The following is a 24,325-nucleotide window of genomic DNA, read 5'->3' on the forward strand; positions in this document are numbered from 1 at the left end:
ATCTTTGCATGACAGTATTAAAACTCCATGAGCTATAAAGAGGTGACCAAAACTCTTGGTTGACACTTATTTTCTCAGCATAATTACTTATTGTGCCTTCTCTCAGTGTCACTTGACTGAGTTTGGGCAATAACATGTATTCACCTAGAAACAAGGGAATATTGAAGATATGGTGGCAGTTCATGTAGAAGCAATTACTGATTGTCTAGAATGAGTCATTCTCTTACAAATTCTGTGTGTGTGTGTGTGTGTGTGTGTGTTTAAAGATTTAGTTATTTAGTTGAAAGTGTTACAGAAAAGGGGCAGAGAGAGAGATAGAGAGAGAGATATTTCATCCTTTGGTTCACTCCCCAGATGGATGCAATGGCAGATGCTGGGTCAGACTGAAGCCAGGAGACAAATGCTTCTTCCAGTTCTCCCACATGGGTAGCAGTGGTCCAAGCACCCAGGCCATCTTCTGCTGCTTTCTACAGGTCACTAGCAGGGAGCTGGATTGGAAGTGGAGTAGCCAGGACATGAACTGGTGCCCATATGGGATGCCAGCATTGCAGGCAGCACCTTTATCCACTAGACCACAATGCCACCCTGTGTATTTTTTGTTGTTGTTGTTGCACCTATATACTTACTTTTGTTGAGCATATACATAGATGTGGAACTGTTGAATTCTAGAATTTAAATTCTGCTTCACAAACATTTTCCAAATTGTTAGCATCAATTTATATTTTATAAAGTTTTTGACTGAATTGAAGTTTGTGTACTGGTAAAAGACAGTGGTTTTGATAAGTATCTTTCTAATTACTGATGAGTTTTAGTACTTTTATATGTATCTATTAGTTTTTTATAATAACTTCTGTAGTTTGTATATTATTTTTATATTTATATTTAGCTGTTATGTAAATATAAAAAGTTCAAAATTAATAAAATTAAAATATAAAAATAAAAAGTTAAAAATATATAGCTATTGTTATATTTAACTGAATTGTAGGAGTTTGTTTATATGCTGAATTTTTAAGTGTAAGAATAGGAACTATCATTCTGTGAATTACCTTTTCATTCAACTGATAATGTCTTTTAGTGACACTGCTGCTAAATGGCACAAGCAGAATTTCTTTCCTTTTTAAAAATTATGTACTCATTTATTTGATAGGCAGTCAGGAGAGACTGAGGGGGAGGAAGATTCCATTTGCTGGTCTGTAAATGCCTGAAACAGCCAATGTTAGGCCAGGCCAAAGCCAGGAACTAAGGACTCAATGCAGGTCTTCCACGTGGGTGGCAGGAGCCCAGTTGCTTAAACCATCATCACTGCCTCCCGTGTTCTGCGTCAGTAGGTAACTGGAGTCAAGAGCTGCAGCTCAATATCAACCCAAGGCACTCCAACATGGGATGTGGGCATCTCACTCAATGTTTAACCACTAGCCCATCCACAAGAGCCTAGAACTTCTTGATTTCAAAGAAGTTAGTGCATAGTATGAGTCTTTGTCCAATATTTGTCAATTAATGGTCATGAAGATATCTTATATGTCTAAAAACTTTATTCCTTTATATTTTATGGTTTATAATGCATTTGTAATTTGGGAGTATAGTGTTAGGAAACATTGGATAACAATTTTTTTGCCATATGCCTACCCAACTGGTCCACTATTACTCACTGAAAAAAATTATCTTTTTTAACTGCAAGGCACTGGCATTCCTTGCTGTAAGCCAAGTGACCACATTTGCATGAATTTACTTTTTGATTTTATATTTATATGTCTCCATTTATTTATATTTATATATCTCCATATATTTATATTTATATGTCTCCATTCTTTTTGAATTAAGCTATACAGATTTTTGGGGTGTCATGATGTTTCCATCATGTAAATGTTGTGTAATGTTAAAATCAGAATAAACATTTATCTCCTTCAACATCATGTCTTTAGCATGAAAATATACAAAACCTCTTTTTTTAGGCTTTAAAATATTTTATTGCTATTTGAAGTTAATGTACTGTGCAATAGAACCCCAGAAACTATTTGTTTTATCCAACCATAGCTTAGTACCCATTGTCCATCCTTTCCCCCTTCCCTTCAGCCCCCTACTCTCCTCAGCATCTGGTTACCACTATTTGAGTTTCAGGTTCTTTTTTAAAAAAGATTTATTTTATTTATTTATTTGAAAGTCAGAGTTATAAAACAGAGAAAGGAGAGAGAGAGGTCTCCCATCCGCTGGTTCACTCCACGCTGGCCACCATAGCCGGAGCTGTGCTGATCCAAAGCCAGAAGTCTGGAGTTTCCTCTGGGTCTGCCATGCAGGTGCGGGGGCTCAATGACTTGGGCCATCCTCCACTGCTATCCCAGGCCATAGCAGAGAGCTGGATCGCAAGTGGAGCAGCCAGGACGTGAACTGGAGCCCATATGGGATGCCGGCACTGCAGGTGGCAGCTTTACCTGCTATGCCTCAGCGCCGGCCCTATGACTTTCAACTTCTATGAGGTCAATTTATTAGATTATACATGTAAATGAGATTGTACATTATTTGTCTTTCTGTACCTGGCTGATTTCCCTTAGTATAATGACCTCCAGTTTCACCCGTCTTGTTACAAATGACTGGATTTCATTCTTTTTAAAGTCTGAATACTATTCCATTATGTATATATGCCATACTTACTTTCCCTGTTTATCAAGTCACATAAGCTTAGGTTGTTTCCATTTCTTGGGTGAGGTTAATAGTGCTGCAATAAACATGGGAGTGTATATGTTTCCCGGGCATACTGATTTCATTTATATAAACCCAGCATTGGTATTGTTGGATCACATGATTGTTCTATTTTTAATTTTTTGAAGTGCCTACATACTATTTTCCATAATGTCTGTAATAATTGATGTTATCACCAACAGTGATAACACATCCTAGCAGGCCTTTTAACTTGTTTTTTTGTTTTGCTTTGTTTTCTGTGTGTGTGTGTGTGTGTGTATGTGTGTGTAACAGCCAATCTCACTAGCATGAGAAGATAACTCATTGATTTTAAGTTGCATTCCCCTGATGATCCATGATACTGAGCATCTTTCCATGTTCCTGTTAGCCATTTGTATGTCTTCCTTTGAGAAATGCTGTTTATATCTACTGTTTATTTTTAATGGGGTATTTTCAGTATTGATTTGTTTGAGTTCTTTATATATTCTAGTTACTAACCTCTAATTAGATGTGTAACTTGCAAATATTTTCTCCCATTCTGTAGGTTATGTCTCCACTCAGTTGATTGTTTTGTTAGTATCTCTTTCTCTCAGATTAGAGAATTTCCTTTAGCACTTGTCATACAGATCTGCTGATAGCTTTTATTTGTCTGAAAATATCTTTATCTTTCCTTCACATCTACATGAAAGCTTTGCTGGGTACAGTATTCTTGGTAGAAGTTTTTTTTTTTAAAGATTTATTTATTTTACTTGAAAGTCAGAGTTACACAGACAGAGAAGCAGAGAGAGAGAGAGTGTGTGATGTCTTCCATCCACTGGTTCACTCCCCAATTGGCTGCAACAGCGGAAGCTGCACTGATCAAAGCTAGGTGCCAGGAGCCTCTTCCAGGTTTCCCACGTGGGTGCAGGGACCCAAGGACTTGGGCCATCTTCTACTGCTTTCCCAGGCCATAGCAGAGAGCTGGATTGGAAGTGGAGCAGCCAGGTCTCAAACCAGCACCCATAGGGGATGCCAGCACTGCAGGAAGCAGCTTTACCTGCTACGCCCCAGCGCTGGCCCTGGTAGAAGTTTTAATATAAGCAATAATGTCACATATTAGCCATAATTGTTTTTTTTAGTCTTTATCACATTATTTCTTTTTAAAAAGATTTATTTATTTAAAAAGAGTTACATAAAGAAAGGGAGGGAGAGAGAGAGAGAGAGAGAGAGAGAGAGAGAGAGAGAGAAAGAGAGCTCTTCCATCCATTCACTACCCAGATGGCTGCAATGAAGCCCAGAAGCGGGAACATTATCTGGTGTCCTATGGAGGTGGCAGGGGCCCAAACACTTGGGCCATCTTATGCTGCTTTTTCCAGGCTATTAGGGAGCTGGACGGGAAGTGGAACACAGCCAGGACATGAACCAGAGCCTGTATGGGATGCTAGCACTGGAGGAGGTGACTTTATCCACTATGCCACAACAAAGGCCCCTATTATGTTAATTCTTTTTTTTTTATCTTTTATTTAATGAATATAAATTTTCAAAGTACGACTCATGGGTTACAATGGCTTTCCCCCCCATACCGTCCCTCCCACCCACAACCCTCCCCTTTCCCACTCCCTCTCCCCTTCCATTCACATCAAGATTCATTTTCGATTATCTTAATATACAGAAGATCAGCTTAGTATACCTTAAGTAAGGATTTCAACAGTTTGTTCCCACACAGAAACATAAAGTGAAAAATAATAGATGATTTTTTTTAAATGATGATGAAATCAGATCAGACCTATTGTCATGTTTAATCCCAGTGAGAGTCAAGTTGGGAATTGATAGTTTCTTTTTTTTTTTTTTTTTACAGAAGATCAGTTTAGTATGCATTAAGTAAAGATTTCAATCGTTTGCACCCCCATAGAAACACAAAGTGAAATATACTGTTTGAGTACTCGTTATAGCATTAAGCCTCAGTGTACAGCACATTAAGGACAGAGATCCTACATGAGGAGTAAGTGCACAGTGACTCCTGTTGTTGACTTTACCAATTGACACTCCTGTTTATGGCATCAATAATCTCCCTATGCACCAGTCATGAGTTTCCAAGGCTATGGAAGCCCCTTGAGTTCTCCGACTCATCTTGTTTAGACACGGTCATAGTCAAAGTGGAGGTTCTCTCCTCCCTTCAGAGAAAGGCACCTCCCTCTTTGAAGACCTGTTCTTTCCACTGGGATCTCACTCACAGAGATCTTTTTGCCAGAGTGCCTTGGCTTTCCATGCCTGAAATACTCTCATGGGCTTTTCAGCCAGATCCGAGTGCCTTTAGGGCTGATTCTGAGGCCAGAGTGCTATTTAGGACATCCGCCATTCTATGAGTCTGCTGAGTATCTCACTTCCCATGTTGGATCACTCTCCCCTTTATTTATTCTATCGGTTAGTGTTAGCAGGTACTAGACTTGTTTATGTGCTCCCTTTGACTCTTAGTCCTTTCATTATGATCAATTGTGAACTGAAATTGATCACTTGGAATAGTGAGATGGCATTGGTACATGCCACCTTGATGGGATTGAATTGGAATCCCCTGGTATGTTTCCAACTCTACCAATTGGGGCAAGTCAGCCCGAGCATGCCCCAAATTATACATCTCTTCCCTCTCTTATTCCCACTTTTATGTTTAACAGGGATCACATTTCAGTTAATTTTCAACACTTAAGAATAACTGTGTGATAATTACAGAATTAAACCAGTCATATTAAGTAGAACAGACAAAAAAAAATACTATGAGGGATAATGTATTAAGTTGTCCATTAGCAGTCAGGGCTATGCTGATCAAGTCACCATTTCTCATAATGTCCATTTCACTTCAGGAGGTTTCCTTTTTGGTGTTCAGTCAGTTGTCACCGATCAGGGAGAACATATGGTATTTGTCCCTTTGGGACTGGCTTACTTCACTCAGCATGATGTGTTCCAGATTCCTCCATTTTGTTGCAAATGACTGGATTTCGTTGTTTCTTACTGCGGTATAGTATTCTAAAGAATACATATCCCATAATTTCTTTATCCAGTCTACCATTGATGGGCATTTAGGTTGGTTCCAGGTCTTGGCTATTGTGAATTGTGCTGCAATAAACATTAGGCTGCAGACTGCTTTTTTGTTTGCCAATTTAAATTCCTTTGGGTAAATTCCAAGGAGTGGGATGGCTGGGTCGAACGGTAGGGTTATCTTCAGGTTTCTGAGGAATCTCCAGACTGACTTCCATAGTGGCTTGACCAGTTTGCATTCCCACCAACAGTGGGTTAGTGTCCCTTTTTCCCCACATCCTCGCCAGCATCTGTTGTTGGTAGATTTCTGTATGTGAGCCATTCTAACCGGGGTGAGGTGAAACCTCATTGTGCTTTTGATTTGCATTTCCCTGATTGTTAGTGACCTTCAACATTTTTTCATGTGCCTGTTGGCCATTTGGATTTCCTCTTTTGAAAAATGTCTATTGAAGTCCTTGGCCCATCTCTTAAGTGGGTTGTTGGTTTTGTTTTTGTGGAGTTTCTTGATCTCTTTGTAGATTCTGGTTATTAACCCTTTATCTGTTGCATAGTTTGCAAATATTTTTTCCCATTCTGTTGGTTGTCTCTTCACTCTCCTGACTGTTTCTTTTGCAGTACAGAAGCTTCTCAATTTGATGCAATCCCAATAGTTGATTTTGGCTTTGACTGCCTGTGCCTCCCGGGTCTTTTCCAGAAATTCTTTGCCTGTGCCAATATCTTGATGTGTTTCTCCAATGTTCTCTAATAACTTGATGGTGTCAGGTCGTAGATTTAGGTCTTTAATCCATGTGGAGTGGATTTTTGTGTAAGGTGTAAGGTAGGGGTCTTGCTTCATGCTTCTGCACGTGGAAATCCAGTTTTCACAGCACCATTTATTGAATAGACTGTCCTTGCTCCAGGAATTAGTTTTAGATCCTTGATCAAATATAAGTTGGCTGTAGATGTTTGGATTGATTTCTGGTGTTTCAATTCTGTTCCATTGGTCTATCCATCTGTTTCTGTACCAGTACCATTCTGTTTTGATTACAACAGCCCTGTAGTATGTCCTGAAGTCTGGTATTGTGATGCCTCCGGCTTTGTTTTTGTTGTACAAGATTGCTTTAGCTATTCGAGGTCTCTTGTGCCTCCATATGAATTTCAGCATCATTTTTTCTAGATCTGCGAAGAATGTCTTTGTTATCTTGATTGGGATTGCATTGAATCTATAAATTGCTTTTGGGAGAATGGACATTTTGATGATGTTGATTCTTCCAATCCATGAGCATGGAAGATTTTTCCATTTTTTGGTATCCTCTTCTATTTCTTTCTTTAAGGTTTTGTAATTTTCATCGTAGAGATCTTTAACGTCCTTGGTTAAGTTTATTCCAAGGTATTTGATTGTTTTTGTAGCTATTGTGAATGGGATTGATCTTAGCAGTTCTTTCTCAGTCATGGCATTACTTGTGTATACAAAGGCTGTTGATTTTTGTGCATTGATTTTATATCCTGCCACTTTGCCAAACTCCTCTATGAGTTCCAATAGTCTCTTAGTAGAGTTCTTTGGATCCTCTAAGTACAGAATCATATCGTCTGCAAAGAGGGATAGTTTGACTTCTTCCTTCTTGATTTGTATTCCTTTGATTTCTTTTTCTTGTCTGATGGCTCTGGCTAAAACTTCCAGAACTATGTTAAATAGCAGTGGTGAGAGTGGGCATCCCTGCCTGGTGCCAGATTTCAGTGGAAATGCTTCCAACTTTTCCCCATTCAATAGGATGCTGGCTGTGGGTTTTTTATAAATTGCTTTGATTATATTGAGGAATGTTCCTTCTATACCCAATTTTCTTAGAGTTTTCATCATGAAAGGGTGTTGAATTTTATCAAATGCTTTCTCTGCATCAATTGAGATAACCATATGGTTTTTCTTCTGCAGTCTGTTAATGTGGTGAATCACATTGATTGATTTGCGAATGTTGAACCATCCCTGCATACCAGGGATGAATCCCACTTGGTCTGGGTGGATGATTTTCCTGATGTGTTGTTGTATTCTATTGGCCAGAATTTTATTGAGGATTTTTGCATCTATGTTCATCAGGGATATTGGTCTGTAATTTTCTTTCAGTGCTGCATCTTTCTCTGGCTTAGGGATTAAGGTGATGCTGGCTTCATAGAAAGAATTTGGGAGGATTCCCTCTTCTTCGATTGTTCTGAATAGTTTGAGAAGAAATGGGATTAGTTCTTCTTTAAATGTCTGGTAGAATTCAGCAGTGAATCCATCTGGTCCTGGGCTTTTCTTTGTTGGGAGGGCCTTTATTACTGTTTCAATTTCTGTTTCAGTTATGGGTCTATTTAGGTTTTCGATGTCTTCCTGGTTCAATTTAGGTAGGTTGCATGTGTCCAGGAATCTATCCATTTCTGATAGGTTTTCCTGTTTGCTGGCATACAGGTCCTTGTAGTAATTTCTGATGATTCTTTTTATTTCTGTGGTGTCTGTTGTTACGTTTCCTTTTTCATCTCTGATTTTATTGATTTGGGTCTTTTCTCTTCTTTTTTTAGTTAGTTGGGCCAATGGGGTGTCAATTTTGTTTATTTTTTCAAAAAACCAGCTTCTCGCTTGGCTGATTTTTTGTAATGTTTTTTTGGATTCAATCCTGTTAATTTCTTCTCTGGTTTTAATTATTTCTCTTCTCCTACTAGATTTGGGTTTGGTTTGCTGCAGTTTTTCTAGGTCCTTGAGGTGCACTGAAAGCTCATTTATTTGGTACCTTTCCAATTTCTTGATATAGGCACCTATTGCTATAAATTTGCCTCTCAATACTGCTTTTGCTGTATCCCATAAGTTTTGATATGTTGTGTTGTTGTCTTCATTTACTTCCAGAAAGTTTTTGATTTCTCTTTTGATTTCTTGAATGACCCAGTGTTCATTCAGGAGCATGTTGTTCAGTCTCCATGTGTTTGCATACTTTCTGGGGTTTCCTGAGTTGCTAATTTCCAGCTTCATCCCGCTGTGGTCTGAGAAGCTGCATGGTATGATTCTAATTCTTTTAAATTTGCTGAGACTTGCTTTATGGCCTAGTATGTGATCAATCCTAGAGAAGGTTCCATGCGCTGCTGAGAAGAATGTGAAGTCTGTAGATGTAGGGTTGAAAGTTCTGTAGATATCTGTTAGATCCATTTGGGCAATAGTGTCAATTAAATCTGCTGTTTCCTTGTTGATCTTCTGTCCGGATGATCTGTCTATTTCTGAGAGTGGAGTATTGAAGTCTATGTTAATTCTTTATCTAAATTTACTGCACCAGCTAAGACTTCCAGGACAGTATTGGAAAGAAATGGTGACAATAGACTTTATCTCACACTTAATCTCAGGAGTGAAATTTTCATCATTTCAACATTTATTGAAAAGATTTGGTCATTGTTTTTTGCTTGTTTTTAATGTAGGCTTCTATTACTTGATTGCTATAGATATTTTAAAAATAATATTGATTTTGATTTTGTTAGCATTTAATTTGATGATTATGTGGCTTTTTCTTTTATTCTAATTCCAATAATATTCTGTTAACCTCCTTCCTAGTCTGGAATGTAAATTACATTAATTTATATTTTAAAATATTTACTTTGTTGAATCATTTACTCTTGATAAAATGCACTCATTTTAAGTGTACATTTCACTGTATTATGACAAATTTGTCAGTATACACCTACATTTTCTAGCTTTACCACTTGTTACAATACGCCTGCTTTCAGCCTACACACATGTACATTCAACTACCTTGCAATACCTGTCATTGGCCTAAGATGTTGTGTGTTGGTTTTCTGTGAAATGCTCTTTCCCTCCTAGTGAACATCTGTGTATCCCCTGCTCTGCTGAAAAGCAATTATTTTCTGAGGGAGTCCTTTCTACTGCTCTCATTACCTGAATAATGAAAGAATGCTATGAAACTTATTTTCTTTTTCATTTCTCATACTATTAAATTGTATTCTTTCTCTGTCAACACTAGTCATTTCAAACAGGAAAAATAAAGAAGTAAAATGGATTTAGGTCAAAAGGAAGAAATTAAAGTTCTCCTATTTGCAGATGAAATTATTATTTACATACAAAATTCCAAAGAATCTAGACAAAAACTCCTAAAGCCAATATATCAAGATGCAAAAACTAATAGCATTTCTATATGCTAAAAATGAAAATATGGTCACTGAATCTAACTTTCATGTAATACTTGTAATACTTGCATGCTGAAAACTACATTAGACACTGCTGTAATTTTTGCTTTAACTGTCAAACATAACTGTAAAGGCTCTAGAAGAGTAAAACATATATTTTAAACTCTTCTGTATTTTTGCTGTATGTTTTGTTTTTTTTTTCTGACATTTCTTTGATTGTTCATTTATATTTGTAATATTTCCTTTCACTGTTCTTTGAGTGTTAGTGCTTGTGATAAATTCCCATATTTCTCCTTCATCTGAGAATGCCTTGAGTTCCTTTTGATTCCTTGCTGAATGTTTCTTCATTTGTTGAAAACTAACACTTTTTTTGACAGTAAATTGGTCTCTTTATTAAAGTTCTGCCAGTTTTTACTTGAATATTCTGAGGCTGTTAAAGAGGTTTATAATGATTTATTTTTAGTGCTTCAAAATCTGTGTCAGTATACAGAGATTTCCTTTTTCCTGGTAATTTTTTTGACTTAAAAGCTTTATCATCTATTCTTTTTAAACATCACCATTTATATTTAAACAAAAATACAGATCATTAAATGTGTATGAACACAGAACACAAAATGTAGTTTTTACTTAAGCAATTACATGAATGAGGCTCTTTTTAAGTTTCTTCACTGACAATTCCATTTTAACCATTGACCAAATTGTACTTAACAGTAGTAAAAATGTAAAAATTCACATTTAACCATGAAAGTACAGAACAACAACAACAAAAGAACAGGAAGTATCTTCTTTACCAAACAGAGTAACAAATTCACAGACACTCAGATACTTTCTGGGGCATATCAAAATACCTACATCAGACCTTGCATTCATTTGAGAGGTATCAATACATGTTCAGTGCTGAGACTATTTGTAGCACTTATGGTATATACAAAGCAGCGTTAGACTACTGTGGTTCACATTTGAGAAACACAGATTTAAGCTTTATGCTACAACTTATTAATTCAACATTACAGCTAATGCAGTGACAATTACTCATTTCATATTTTTTCTTCTGAAATTCAATAAGCAAGTTACCATTTAAGCACATGGAATAATCCCATATCTTCTTCCTTATAATAGTAAATTTTAAAATCCAAATACTTTTTACAAAGGCTCCCAAATATAGTGCAATCATAAAGTTTCTTCTTTATGGATTCCATTAATTTAAAGTTATTTTAGTATAGATAAATGCAGAACACTACTTCAGATTATTGGGCAACAAAAATGTCAGTGTGTCACTACCTGTGTTTAAGTACAAGCACACCACAACCACAACCATGGCAAGTAATGCCCTCACATGTCCTCCACTGCTTCTAGGGTTCCTTTCCACGTCATAGGAGCTGGTTTAATGGATAGTGTTGGTTTCAACCTATCTCTGAAAGTTCCTTTATTAAAAATATTGAAATTTAACTAATGGAACATCTACAATCTCAATAAGTTAGTTTATTTTTATTCTTCACTAACTAGTTCAAATATAATATGTAATGTTTTAAATATTTCTATATACCTTAAAGATATCTAAAATACCATTAGTGGGTAAAATGTTAACGAAAAAATGACAGTACGAGTATTTTTTGAGACTATTTTTTTCCTAACTAGAAAAGCTATGGGATTCATAATGAACACAGATATAATGACACTTTAACCTTGTTATTTTACAACATCAATAATAAGAGTAAATGCATGAAGACAGAAAAGAAGAGCAAGATTTCAGGGGAAAAAATCTAGTAAACACTTGAATTTCGAGTTCCTCAAACACAAAAGGGTTCACAGTGTTTATAAGCACTATCATTATTTTCATCCTTTTATTTCATTTCTAATTTTATCCAGAAATAAAAACTCAATTCATTACATAATATATCTTGTCAACTGTAGTTTTCAAATAGTAAGGTATTGCAAACCCACGCATTTTCTTTTGTGGCAGCAACACACTTATGTGTGGCACTTCAAAGACAGGGAAACATTCCTTTAAAATAACTGATATACTCTTTTGCCCAAAGAAATAAGGACTAAGACTTAACACTGCAATCACATAAATGGTATGCAATAAGAGAAGAAAAAAAAAAAAGATGGTCCAATATAATCAATGTCTTCTTTTTAAAAAAAATTCAAAAACAGATTGCCTGTGGCTCAGTGGGTTAAATCTCACTCTTAAGGTAGTGTTTTGAAGAGTTGGAACCTTAGGGAGGGGATTGATTAGTTTACACTCTCATGAATTCGATTATTTCCCTTGAAAAAGAAACCTGACCAGCCTTTGAGCTCTAGCAATGCAAGGTGGCAGCCCCCACAGGCTCAGAAGTGAAAGTACACCACAATTTCCAACTGCTGGAAGAACATAAAGAAGGCCAGAAAGGAGTAGGAGATGGCACAGTTAGCTACAGTCTACACGACGTCATGATGTAGACACTACATTTACAAGATGGACAGAGATGATAAATAGGACTGCAAGAATAATTTATTTTATTTTAGCTTATTTTATTTTATAAAAACCAAACATACAGCCTGAAAGTCAAATGTAGACCTAAATACCCAGAAGCACCCCCTTGTATGATATGTAAAAAATTAATATAAATACAATTAATAGTTATAACGGAGAGGTGGACCCAAGAGCCATATCAGAAATAGCAAAATGGCAGAAAATCTCATATAGTATTAAAGCCATCCTGCAAGAGCTATGGTGGCTAATGATGTGTAAAGAAAATAAGAAGTTCCCCCAGCCAGCTGAAGGATGGTACAGCAATTAATCAAAAAGGAAAGGCACAAGCCTCCCCTACCACCAATTCAATTTAAACTCTTCATATTCCATAGTTGTAAATTTTCTAGATATGTCTTATGGGCCTCAAAGTACTGGAAAGGAAGGTCCCATTCAAATGCTATTTATACTGATACTGTAAATGATACTAATTTTTTGCCCATTTTGTACTATAACAGATCATCCTGTCAAGTGTAACCAGTGTCCGTGCAGTTGAACTTCTGACATCAAGAAAGCACATTTAAGTGGATTCCCGTCACCAATAGTGGGACACAGCTAACTGAGCTATGAAAAGACACATCACACAGTGAACCTGGCCTGGGGTCTCTACCTTCTTGCCTTCCCCACCTCTTGCCTCCACCTCCCTATTCTGCATCACCCCTACAGCTTGGGGTAGCTCCTTGGAGTACAGGAAGTTTTCAGGTGGCAGCCTGTGGGACCACTGTTGAGTGTGTGTGTGTGTTTTGCGCTCCAGTTTCATTTTTGGAGTCTTAAATAATTCCCTCTCCAAGCCATCATCCTGTACCCTCCCACTCTAGTCCAAAGCATGGATTGTAACCCCTCTGCTCCCCTCAGAAATTGACCCTCAGTGAGGAGGTCAGGGCTTTCACTGTATCTTTATCCCTCATGTTTTTGGAGTGGGATGTTTTTTCTTTCCCTCTCAAGTCCGTTTGTGCACCATCACAACCAAATGCTTCCATGACACTTCCTTGCATTGGCCTGAAGCCAACAGGAAAGACTGCAAAGTCTCTGGCCTCTCTTGTTGAGTTTAGGAACCGCACTCACTCACTGTCCACCAACATGCAATGGGTACTAGGTCTTCAGCCCTGCCGCCTTCAGCCCTCATCATCTGCAGATGTGTTCTTTCAGCTCAGGTTCTGATAGGGTGAGAAGAATGGCAGCAGGGTCATTCGTATCTGCCAGGTCTCCAAGTCCTTGCTAATGAAAGTTGGGGAAAGGCCACATGGAGACACTTAGGCACACATGATTCCTCTGAATTGTTCTCTTTTCCTGTAATTGCTTTTGCTTTTCAACATTGATGATGTTTTAAACAAGGCTCTCACCTGGTCGTCCTTGCCGTCTGTTGGGTCCAGTTTGGATTCAGACAACTGGAATAAAAAGAACCTTTGATCCTCGGGCCGGCACCGTGGCTCACTAGGCTAATCCTCCGCCTGTGGCGCCAGCACCCCGGGTTCTAGTTCCGGTTGGGGCACCAGATTCTGTCCTGGTTGCTCCTCTCCCTGTCCAGCTCTCTGCTGTGGCCCGGGAAGGCAGTGGAGGATGGCCCAGGTGCTTGGGCCCTGCACCCGCATGGAAGACCAGGAGAAAGCACCTGGCTCCTGGCTTCGGATCGGCATAGCGTGTTGGCCATAGTGGCTGTTTGGGGGGTGAACCAACGGAAAAGGAAGACCTTTCTCTCTGTCTGTCTCTCTCACTGTCTAACTCTACCTGTCCAAAAAAAAAAAAAAAAAAAAAAAACAAACCTTCAATGCATACACTTTGGTGTTGGTGCGATGGCCTCTTACACTTGTCTGAAGTCTGAAGTGATTGAGAAAGAACTGGTGTGCGGGGCAGATCCCAGTGTGAGAAGGTTTGGTTCCCTGCATGCTGCATTTCCCACTTTCCATTCAAGACCCCTAAATGCTGAAATGTGGATGCATTCTGAAATAAAAATAAGTCATTGGGTCCTAAATTTTTTTAATTTAGTATTTGTGTAAAAGCTACCTTTTGAAGCAACAACTGTCAAGTCTGAGAAGAAATTGATGTTTCCATTAAAATTTTTCTGGGAAAAAACAGTTCTAAGGAGTTAACATCTTCTCAGTAAAGTCTGATATAATAGTATTCCATAAGCAGCCTTGTTATTGTCAGACCACTACCTGATTTTAATATAATAAAGTGTGCATTAACATTAAAAAAAAAAAAAAAAAAAAAACCTTGAGAGCATTTGTTAGCTCCCTTGGCCCTTACCTGCTGATGTGTGACTGCAGCAAGGATGCATTGTTCATAAGGAACAGACCCTCAGCAGACGCTGGATCTGCTGCTGGCTTTTTGATTATAGACTTCTCAGGCTCCATCAAGGGTCAGGAATGATTGGACCGTAAGCCACACAAAACCTGCAAAATCATTTGATCTGGCTCTGCCAAGGCAACCACAGGCAGGCCTTAAAATTCAATAAATCTACTAAAGCAGGCTGATTTTTAAGTTGATAATTTTGCATGTCCTTCAAATGATATTATAAATATTTAAATTGCCCTTGGTAGAAAAAAGATTCTGGGGCCAGCAGACTAGAGTAGCAGGTAAAGCTGCTGCCTGTGACACCAGTATGGATATGCCTCAGAAAACTGAAGATAGATCTACCATATGACTCAGCCATCCGACTTCTAGAGGCTTACCCAAAGCCATTCCACTCTTGTGAATTTACCCAAATGAAATGAAATCAGTATATGGAAGAATTATCTGCACCCCCTTGCTTATTGTAGCTCAATTCACAATAACTAAGATCTGGAAGCAACATAGCTATCCATCAGTTGATGATTGGATAAGGAACATGTGGTAAATACATACTATAGAGTACTACTCAATGGTAAAAAAAAAAAAAAAAAAAAGAATGAAATCATGTCTTTTGCAACAGAATGAATGCAAATGGAAATCATTTTGCTTAGTGAAATATGCCAGTCTCAAAAAGATGTATATCATATGTTTTCTCTAATATGTGGCAGTTAAAAGAGAAAAAACGAACAGTAACAAAATGGACATCTTCTGATATGGTGATTGTTTTAGCCCTTGATTGTACTCCTGTGGAACAGTGGTCTTCCTACATTTACTTATTGAATATTATGGTCAAGGGGTGAATTTAGCCTGTGATTATGGATTAAAATTATGTCTTTGGGGAATAGTGCTGTAGTGTAGTAGGCAAAGTCTCTGCCTGTGGTGCTGGCATCCCATTGGGCACTGTTTTATGTCCCAGCTGCTCCTCTTCTGATCCAGTTCTCTGCTGTGGCCTGGGGAAGCTGTAGAAGATGGCCCAAGTGTCTTTTTCCCTGCACCCTCATGGGAGACCTGGAAGAAGCTCCTGGCTCCTGGCTTTGGATTGGCTCAGCTCTGGCCATTGTAGGCATTTGGGGAGTGAACCAGTGGGTGGAAGACCTTTCTCTCTGTTTCTCTCTCTATGTCTGTAACTCTACCTCTCAAATAAATAAATAAAATATTTTTAAAAATTGCAAAATTGTAAAAAAGAAAATACTACTATGTTATTGAAGACTCACAGGCAAAGATCATCACCTACCAAAAGTAATTTAAAATTTTAAGACCCCATTATAATTTGTTGACTAACAATACATATTTTCAGAATGTCTCCCAGTCTAAATGATTCATGATTATATAGGTAAGGTATTGTTTTCCTCTGGTTATTTTTAAGATTTTTTTTTAGTCTTTAATTTTCAGCAGTTTAATTTTGATGTGTTTTTATAAATGATTTATTTGAGTTTATCCTGTTTTTTTGCTCAGCTTCTTGAATCTGTAGGTTTACATCTGTTGCTCAATTTTGTTAAGTTTCCAGTAATTAGTTATTCCAGTGCTTTTTCAATATCTTCTGTTTCCTTTTTTTGAGTTTCATATTAACTTTATCCATTTAGGATTCTATTGTGCAGAATAAATAAGCACAGAACACTTCTTCCATCTGTATCTTCTCGAACTATGAGATTTAACATTTTTAACATTTAGTGTTATCACTAAATGCCTAGAATTTTTTCATTGTTGGCTACACAACTGCCTTCTATGTGTTATCAGTGAAGAGGATAGGTGAAGATCCTATCAGTAGGAACAGAAAAGAAATCTCATTTACACCAGGAATGTTGGCCTCAGCAGGTTGTCACTACATTTATTGTAGGTAAAAATAGAGAACATCCATTGGAAAAACCTATAGACTTTGCAAAGCTATGGTCTTTTGTGCCCACAGGAAAGTGCTTGTTTGTACTCTAAAAATGACCTTTCTTGGTCTTGGACTTCCACAAAGTGATTTATTTAGAGAAAGCTATGGAATTCTTGTTGTGCAAGGATACTAACAGGTAAGTTCCTATTCTGCTATCTTGGTGACATCACAGACACAATTCTACAAGAATAGAGCTTACTATTGACATATTATACATCTACTTTTATGCTCAATTTTAAGGTGAAAAAAGAAGTATCCCAATTTACTTGGAATCTGCCTGAAGTAGAGAATAAAATCTTAAGGCGTAAATTACAAAGTAGAGAGAGAGAATGAAATTTAAATATTCTGGTTTCCATAGGCAGCACCATCCTGAGATGGATAATTTGGACTGCATTTGTCTACTGCCTTAAGTTTATATAACTTCCCTTATTTGGATGAGAAGGTCAGAAACAACTTTCTGATTAGGATTTTTCCTCCTTTGTAGATCTGCCCTGAGGGCAGCTTCTGTGAAGTATATTTTCATTGTAATTTAACAAATGGACTTTCTGATTCTATGCTTCAGTCTCAGAGAATTCTGTTAATGTGTGGTGGCCCCCAGGAGAGACGGTATTTCACCAGGAATGCTGGCAGATTCCCCTGATGGACGTGCAAGCCTGAAGCTTCATGCCTGAATCATGGTATATTCATCACAGTTACAAATACCAGTCAGTCTGATCTCTCAGAACCAGTATTACAGACTGGCCTAGCAAACAGACAGCCTCTCTACATGTCCAGAGGTTCCAGTCATTTCATCCTGGGGCTAATTTCTATACTGGTCATCTGTGTGTTACTGCTACTAGCCCTAGCCTCCAATTATGCCACCCTCTAGTAGGATATTCCCAAGAAGTAGATGCATAGCTCAGACGTTTCCAACTCTCATAGCTTTGCCACCCCAGACACATGGGCACCAGCCATGAAGCGGCATCACAAGATTCAGGCAGCTGAGAATCTGCTCTTCCTTTTTGGGGGAGAAAGCTTGGCCTATAAACTCTGGCTCTGGCCTATGAACCTTGAGATCTCATTCTGCCAGTAACTAATAGTACCATCCTGGGGAAATCTCTTACCCCTCAGGTCTCATTATTTTTTTCACTTGGGAACTTAAGGAGTGGGAGTAAATGGCCTTCTAAGCTCTTTATACGTGTTAGTTTTTATTAATCACTATGAACTCAAAAGTAGAAGGAAAAAAGAGGAACTACTTGGCTTATGTTCTTAGGATATCTTCATTAGCTTTCGTGTACACCTAGATACAAAGGGGGAGTTGTATTGTATCTTTATCTTTTGTTTTTCTATATTCATCTACTCTGTGAATCCTTACTCTTGGTTATATGTATAAGTTTCAGATAGTCTGAGAGCGCCTTGATTTTGGATACAAAGATTTGAGTATTCACATGTGTGTTTTCTCTGCAGAGTGCCAGGTAGTTTTTATCAGCAATTTTTCAAAGGCACCTGAAGCCCTCAAACAGTTTAAAAACTCATGTATTTGTCTGCTTATACTCTTATAAAGATACAGTGTGAGTAATTTATTAAGAGCAGGAATTTATTTCTTAAAGTTCTAGAGGTTGAGAAGTTCAAGTTTGGGGCCCAGTATTCTGTGTCTGGTGATGTCTTCTTACTGTGTCTTCATCTGTTTGGAAGAGCAGAAGTATTAAACCATCCTAATCTGGTCCCCTCTCATTATTAAATAAAGCATCAAACCCAGCCACAAGGTTGCAGTTCTCAGGGCCTAATCACCTCCTAATGTCTCCACCTCTTAATACTGCTACATTGGGGGTTAAGTTTCAGCATGAAATTTGAAGGAGTCATAAACATTCAAGGCATAGCACCCTGTATATCCAAAGCTTATCATAGATACAATAAGAAATAATCCTTGGGTTGAGTCACATCTGTATATTTAGATATAAATAATTCCAATTAGATGGAGTAGTGCTATGCTGAAGAGAATCTTCCCATCCTGGCATGGAGAAAACCAGTTGTCATCATAACTCTCATATAATTACATTATTCTTAACAACTGTTAATCCATTGCCAAGCTAAGTTTTGATTTTTAAGAAGTCTATATAAAGAAGTCAATCAAATAGGAATACTCATTCCATCCAAGTTTGTATCGTATTTGTTTTAGTATAGTGAAAAATGAAAAGAATGCAATGAAAGTTTTTTGTGCAAAAAGTATTACATTTGACAAAAGAAATCTGGGTATATGATTCAAATCAGCTGAAACTTACAAAACAAAGAAGCATGAATCTAAAGAAAAGAAGTGATTGCAAAGTAATTAATGAATCAACCTGGTATTCACTTCTCATAAGATATTTTGCTTCTTATCATGGAAGTATCTATAATTTAAAACAGACTCTTGCATAACCGAGGACAGATATTTAAAACATCAAATTTCATTACAATGGATATAATGAACTGTATCTATAGTTAAGAAATGAAAATTGATTATAAGGGTAATTCTGTATCAATGTAAAATAACAATGTATAAATTTCATGAATTTAAGAAAAGCATAATCCTTCCAGAATGAATTAATGGAGCATTAAAAGTAGAACAATTAACTAATTCAAAGCCCAATATCATTTTAAAGACAAATATAAGGCACCATTTCTAAAGGTAAAAATTATTGAATTTGTTATTCATATCACATCCATACAAAGGCAGGAAATTCTTCTACAATATTTTTAGCCAAGAAATATTTTCAGTAAAGTTAATTTAATCAGGGGCCAGCGCGGAGATGCACTAGGTTAATCCTTCACCCGCTGCACCTGCATCCCATATTAGTACCAGGTTCTAGTCCCAGTTGCTCCTCTTCCAGTCCTGCTCTCTGCTGTGACCTGGGAGGGCAGTGGAGGATGGCCCAAGTGTTTGGGCCCTGCAGCCACATGGAAAACCCGGAAAAAGCACCTGGCGCAGCACCGGCCACTGCGACCATTTAGGGAGTAAACTAATGGAAGGGAAGACTTTTCTCTCTGTCTCTCTCTCTATCTGTAACTCTACTTGTGAAATAAATAAATAAAAATCTGTAAAATAAAAGTTAATTTAATCAATGAAATCATTTTTATACTAATTTATACAACTTATATATATATTTAAGATTTTATTTAAGTTATACAAGTGTTATTTATTTCATATGTACAGATTTAGGAACATAGTGAAACATTCCCCCCAGCCTCCTTCTCTCCCACGCTCCAACCCTTCCTCCCCTTCCCTGTCACATTCCCACTCTTAATTTTTACAAAGATCTATTTTCAGTATATTTAATGATTGCATAGTTAACCATACTCTAAGTAAAAAAATTCAGCAAATAGTATGACAAAAAATAAAAGCACTGTTTTAAATTCTTTAATTTTTATTTATTTGAAAGGCAGAGTAGGGGAGAGAGAAAGAGAGAGAGAGAGAGAGAGAGAGCACCAAATGTTGGTAACAGCCATGACTGGACCAGGATAAAGCCAGGAACCCGAAACTCCATCCAGGTCTCCCATATGGGTGGGAACTCATCTTCTTGAGGCACTATCCACTGTCTTCCCCACATATGCATTAGCAGGAAGCTGGATCATAAGCAGAGGTAGAGGCAGGACTTGATCCCAGGTACTCCAATATGAGATGCAAGTATCCCGAGCAGCAACTTAACCTGGTATGCCCCAAAGCCCACTCCAAAACGTATACTGTTGACCAGATTTTTATAAAATAGGATGGGCATTGGAGAGTAACAGGGTAAGCCGTGGCTTGTGATGCCCGCATCCCATTTTGGAGTGTCTAGTTAAAGCCCATCTACTCTGCAGTTTTGGTGTAGCTCACTGGTAATGCACCTGGTAGGCAGCCAGTGATGGCCCAAGTATTTGGATTGCTGCCATCCACTTAGGCCATGCAGATGGAGTTCCTGGGTCATGCCTGTGGCACATCCTACCCCTGGCTGTTGGTGAGCATTTGGGGAGTAATTATTGACAGAAGATCTCTCTCTGTCCGTCCCTTTTTCTGTCACTCTGCTTTCAAATAAATAAATAAATAAGCCTTAAAAATAAAAATAGACCAAACACTTGCAGTAGCCGCCTCTGACATGTAGCCTTTATATTAAATGTTAGCTGAACATATCTGAGAACGTATTCCCAAACAGGGCAAAATAAACCCCCACAATGTAGATTAAAACCAACTGATAGACATATATAAATCTCACTGTCTAAGCTGAAATGTTTAAAAGAAAATCATGAAAAAAATAAATTTCCACACCTAAATATTTTCTTCTAAAATATTAGGTTGGCACCTTACAGGACCAAAATAAAAGCATTGCATTAAATAAAATTAATAGGTCCTTAATATCTCATAGCCATTCCATATTTATATTTTCCCAGGTTTTCTTCCCCAAATTCCCTTTAACATGATTTATCAAAATCAGATTCAATCCAAGATCATGTTTTACATCTAATTTTCATGTGTCTTAAAAGTGTCTTTCAATCTTAAAATTAATCAACTTATCTATCACCTCACATAATTACTATTTCTGTGTGTGTGTGCTTAGTGAGACCTCTTAGGATCTACTGTTCTAGCAAACTTCAAGAATACAGTGCAGTACTGTGTCATCATGTTGTCCATTAAATGCCCAGAAGTTACTCAAAACTGAAAGTTTGTACCCTTTGACCAACATATCTTCATTTCCTGCACATGTCAGCCACTGGCACTACCATTCTACTTTATTTCTGTGAATTTGACATTTTTAGATTTCAAGTGAGATCAAATAGTATTTGTCTTTGTCTGGCTTGTTTCACTTGTTATAACGTGTTCTTGTTTTAATCTATGTTGTCAAAAAGGCAGGATTTCCCTCTTTTATATGGCTGAATAATATTGTTTTATATACAGGTGAGTTATACTCATTATGCATGAATGTTTGTGTGTATGTCATATGTTGCTTAACAAAGGAGCATGCTAATATACTAAATGATTTCTAGTAATCAGAGTATGCTTCTACAAACTAAGATGGCTGCAAAATAGTACTCAGAAATATAATCTTGTGAAAATACTGTTAGCATATATGTTCTGTCATTGACCTGCATGTGATTATATGGCACACAAACACACACACACACACACATCCCCTATACATTATGCCTGAAAGAAACCACACTTTCTTTAATCACTCACCTATTAACAGACACTTGTTTTTAATATCTTGTCTATTGTAAATAATGTTGTATTGAATGAGAGTGTAGATATCTCTTCCAGCACTGATTTTATTTTTTCTGAAAGAATATATTTTCTTTTGTATCTGTGTGATTGCTTTCTTTACGTTGTCATTCAGCTCTTTCATTTCCCTTGTTATAGGTGAAATCTACAGACTTATTTAGGTACGAGGTCCCATTTATACTAGTATATTTTGGCAATTACAGCTAGTAAAGAGATATAATATTTTCTTAAAAAGCTTGCATTCACAGAGACATTTCTAGTAGTATAATTCAGTATTTCTACTGAACTTCTTTATGTTGTTTTTTAATTGACAAAGGCATACATCTGAATAACATTAACATAATCACTCATTTTTATCCCACACTACAAAACGTTAAAAATAATAACAGTATTTCTAGTAATGCTTGAAATGTTCAATACGATTAAGTATTTATTTTCATTCTTAACATGCGTTATTCTACACAATCTTTTTTTTTTTTTTTTTTTTTTTTTTTGACAGGCAGAGTGGACAGCGAGAGAAAGAGACAGAGAGAAAGGTCTTCCTTTGCCGTTGGTTCACCCTCCAGTGGCTGCCGTGGACAGTGCGCTGCGGCTGGCGCACCGCGCTGATCCAATGGCAGGAGCCAGGTACTTCTCCTGGTCTCCCATGGGGTGCAGGGCCCAAGGACTTGGGCCATCCTCCACTGCACTCCCGGGCCACAGCAGAGAGCTGGCCTGGAAGAGGGGCAACCGGGACAGAATGCGGCACCCCGACCGGGACTAGAACCTGGTGTGCCGGCGCCGCAAGGCGGAGGATTAGCCTTAGTGAGCCGCGGCACCGGCCCTACACAATCTTTTTAAAAAGAGTTATTTATTTATTTATTTGAGAGGTAGAGTTACAGAGAGGGAGAGACAGAGAAAGGTCTAACATCTGCTGGCAAACTCTGCAAATGGTTGCAAAGGCCGGAGCTGGGCCAAGCTGAAGCCAGGAGCCAAGAGCTTCTTCTGGGTCTCCCACATGGGAGCAGGAGCCCAAGAATTTGGGCCACTTTCCCAGGCCATAGCAGAGAGCTGGATGCAAAAAGAAGCAGCCGGGATATGAACCAGCATTCATATGGGTGCCACAAGTCGGGGCTTAACCCACTACACCGGAGCGTCAGCCCCTATTTTACTAAATCTTAATCGTCGAAATCCTTCATTCTAAAGCTTCTTGACATAATTCGTTATTAAGTGGGGTTGTTTAAGTACTTTTTTAATGTCGAGTTTGATTCAATCACTGTATTTTATTTGTTTTGAATTTGAGTGAGGGGGCCGGCGCCTTGGTGCACTGGGTTAATCCACCGCCTGCAGCGTCGGCATCCCATATGGCCACCAGTTCTAGTCCTGGTTATCCCTCTTCCAGTCCATCTCTCTGCTGTGGCCTGGGATAGTAGTGGAGGATGGCCCACGTGCTTGGGCCCCTGCACCCGCATGGGAGAGCGGAAGGAAGCTCCTGGCTCCTGGCTTTGGATCATTGTAGCTCTGGCCGTGGAGGCCATTTGGGGAGTGAACCAACGGAAGGAAGACCTTTCTATCTGTCTCTCTCACACTGTCTGTAACTCAGCCTGTAAATTAAATAAATAAAAATCTTTAAAAGAAATTTAAGTGAGGTATAACACTTTTAAATTCATAGAAGAGAATGGTTTTTAGCTGCTATGAACTATTCCTTAGTGAAGATCATTATATAGCAAGATTTTTGGGGGCAGGGGTTCAGCTTTGCCAACCTGTTTTTTGGAATAAAATGTAAATCTCTAAAGTTCTGTGTAAGAGTTTTATTTCACCAAACTGTCACACCAAAATGAGTTTCTGGCTCACCAAAGCTTACTCAATGTTAGCAATATGTGAGGATTTTGTAAATATAAATTTTACTAAGGAAACCAATTTTGCTTTTACTCACTAATATTTATTCATATCAGATATTATATATTTTCACAAGTCAATCCAATTTTTAAAATTAGTCATTTTATTTTCATTTTCCCCAATGGTAACAGCTTGCAAAACTAGCACAATAACACAAGCAGGGCATTAACATAGAAACAGTTGGCATTCAGAATGTTTCTATCAGCACAACCATCCTTCAGAATACTGTATTTTTAAAAATTTCCTTTATTAACAGTAATTGTAATATTTGTGGAGTAAAGTGTGATATTTCAATATATCTATAAAATGTGTTCCTATAAAATCATGGTAATCAATATTTCACCATTGGCATTACTTTATGATTGGAGCCTTAGAGCTGCTTTCTTTTATTTACTTGTAAAATACATAATAGGTTATTGTGAACCATAGTCACCCCACCACACTATGTAACACTATGAATTTGATTCTTAGATCTAACTCTGATTTATAGCCATATCTATTTCCCTCTAATCTGACTTTTTCATAACATAAGGCAGCTAGTAATCTGCTCTCCATTTCTAAAAATGTTGTCATTTCATGAATGATATAGAAGTAGACCCACACAGCGTGCAACCATTTGGGATTAGCTCTTTCACTCACCGTATATCTCTGCAGATTCATCAGGGTCCTATGTCTATCATCTGTTTGA

General features: G+C 37.7%; 1 long non-coding RNA gene and 1 pseudogene across 1 annotated transcript in view; both read left to right on the plus strand.

The window, feature by feature from the left end:
- The window catches only part of LOC108177348 (ubiquitin-conjugating enzyme E2 variant 1-like), a 32,512-nt pseudogene extending 19,904 nt beyond the window's left edge, over positions 1-12,608 (plus strand).
- LOC149126563 (uncharacterized) overlaps positions 1-16,683 on the plus strand; it is a 43,660-nt gene extending 26,977 nt beyond the window's left edge. Inside the window, exon 3 of the long non-coding RNA XR_016233426.1 lies at positions 16,575-16,683. This is a non-coding gene — a long non-coding RNA (uncharacterized LOC149126563). The remainder of the gene's footprint in view (positions 1-16,574) is intronic.
- The last annotated feature ends 7,642 nt before the right edge of the window (positions 16,684-24,325 follow it).

The sequence above is a fragment of the Oryctolagus cuniculus genome, chromosome 5, assembly GCF_051225735.1.
Source record: "Oryctolagus cuniculus isolate XC-2025 breed Fujian yellow rabbit chromosome 5, ASM5122573v1, whole genome shotgun sequence".
In the NCBI taxonomy this organism is placed as follows: Eukaryota; Metazoa; Chordata; class Mammalia; order Lagomorpha; family Leporidae; genus Oryctolagus; species Oryctolagus cuniculus.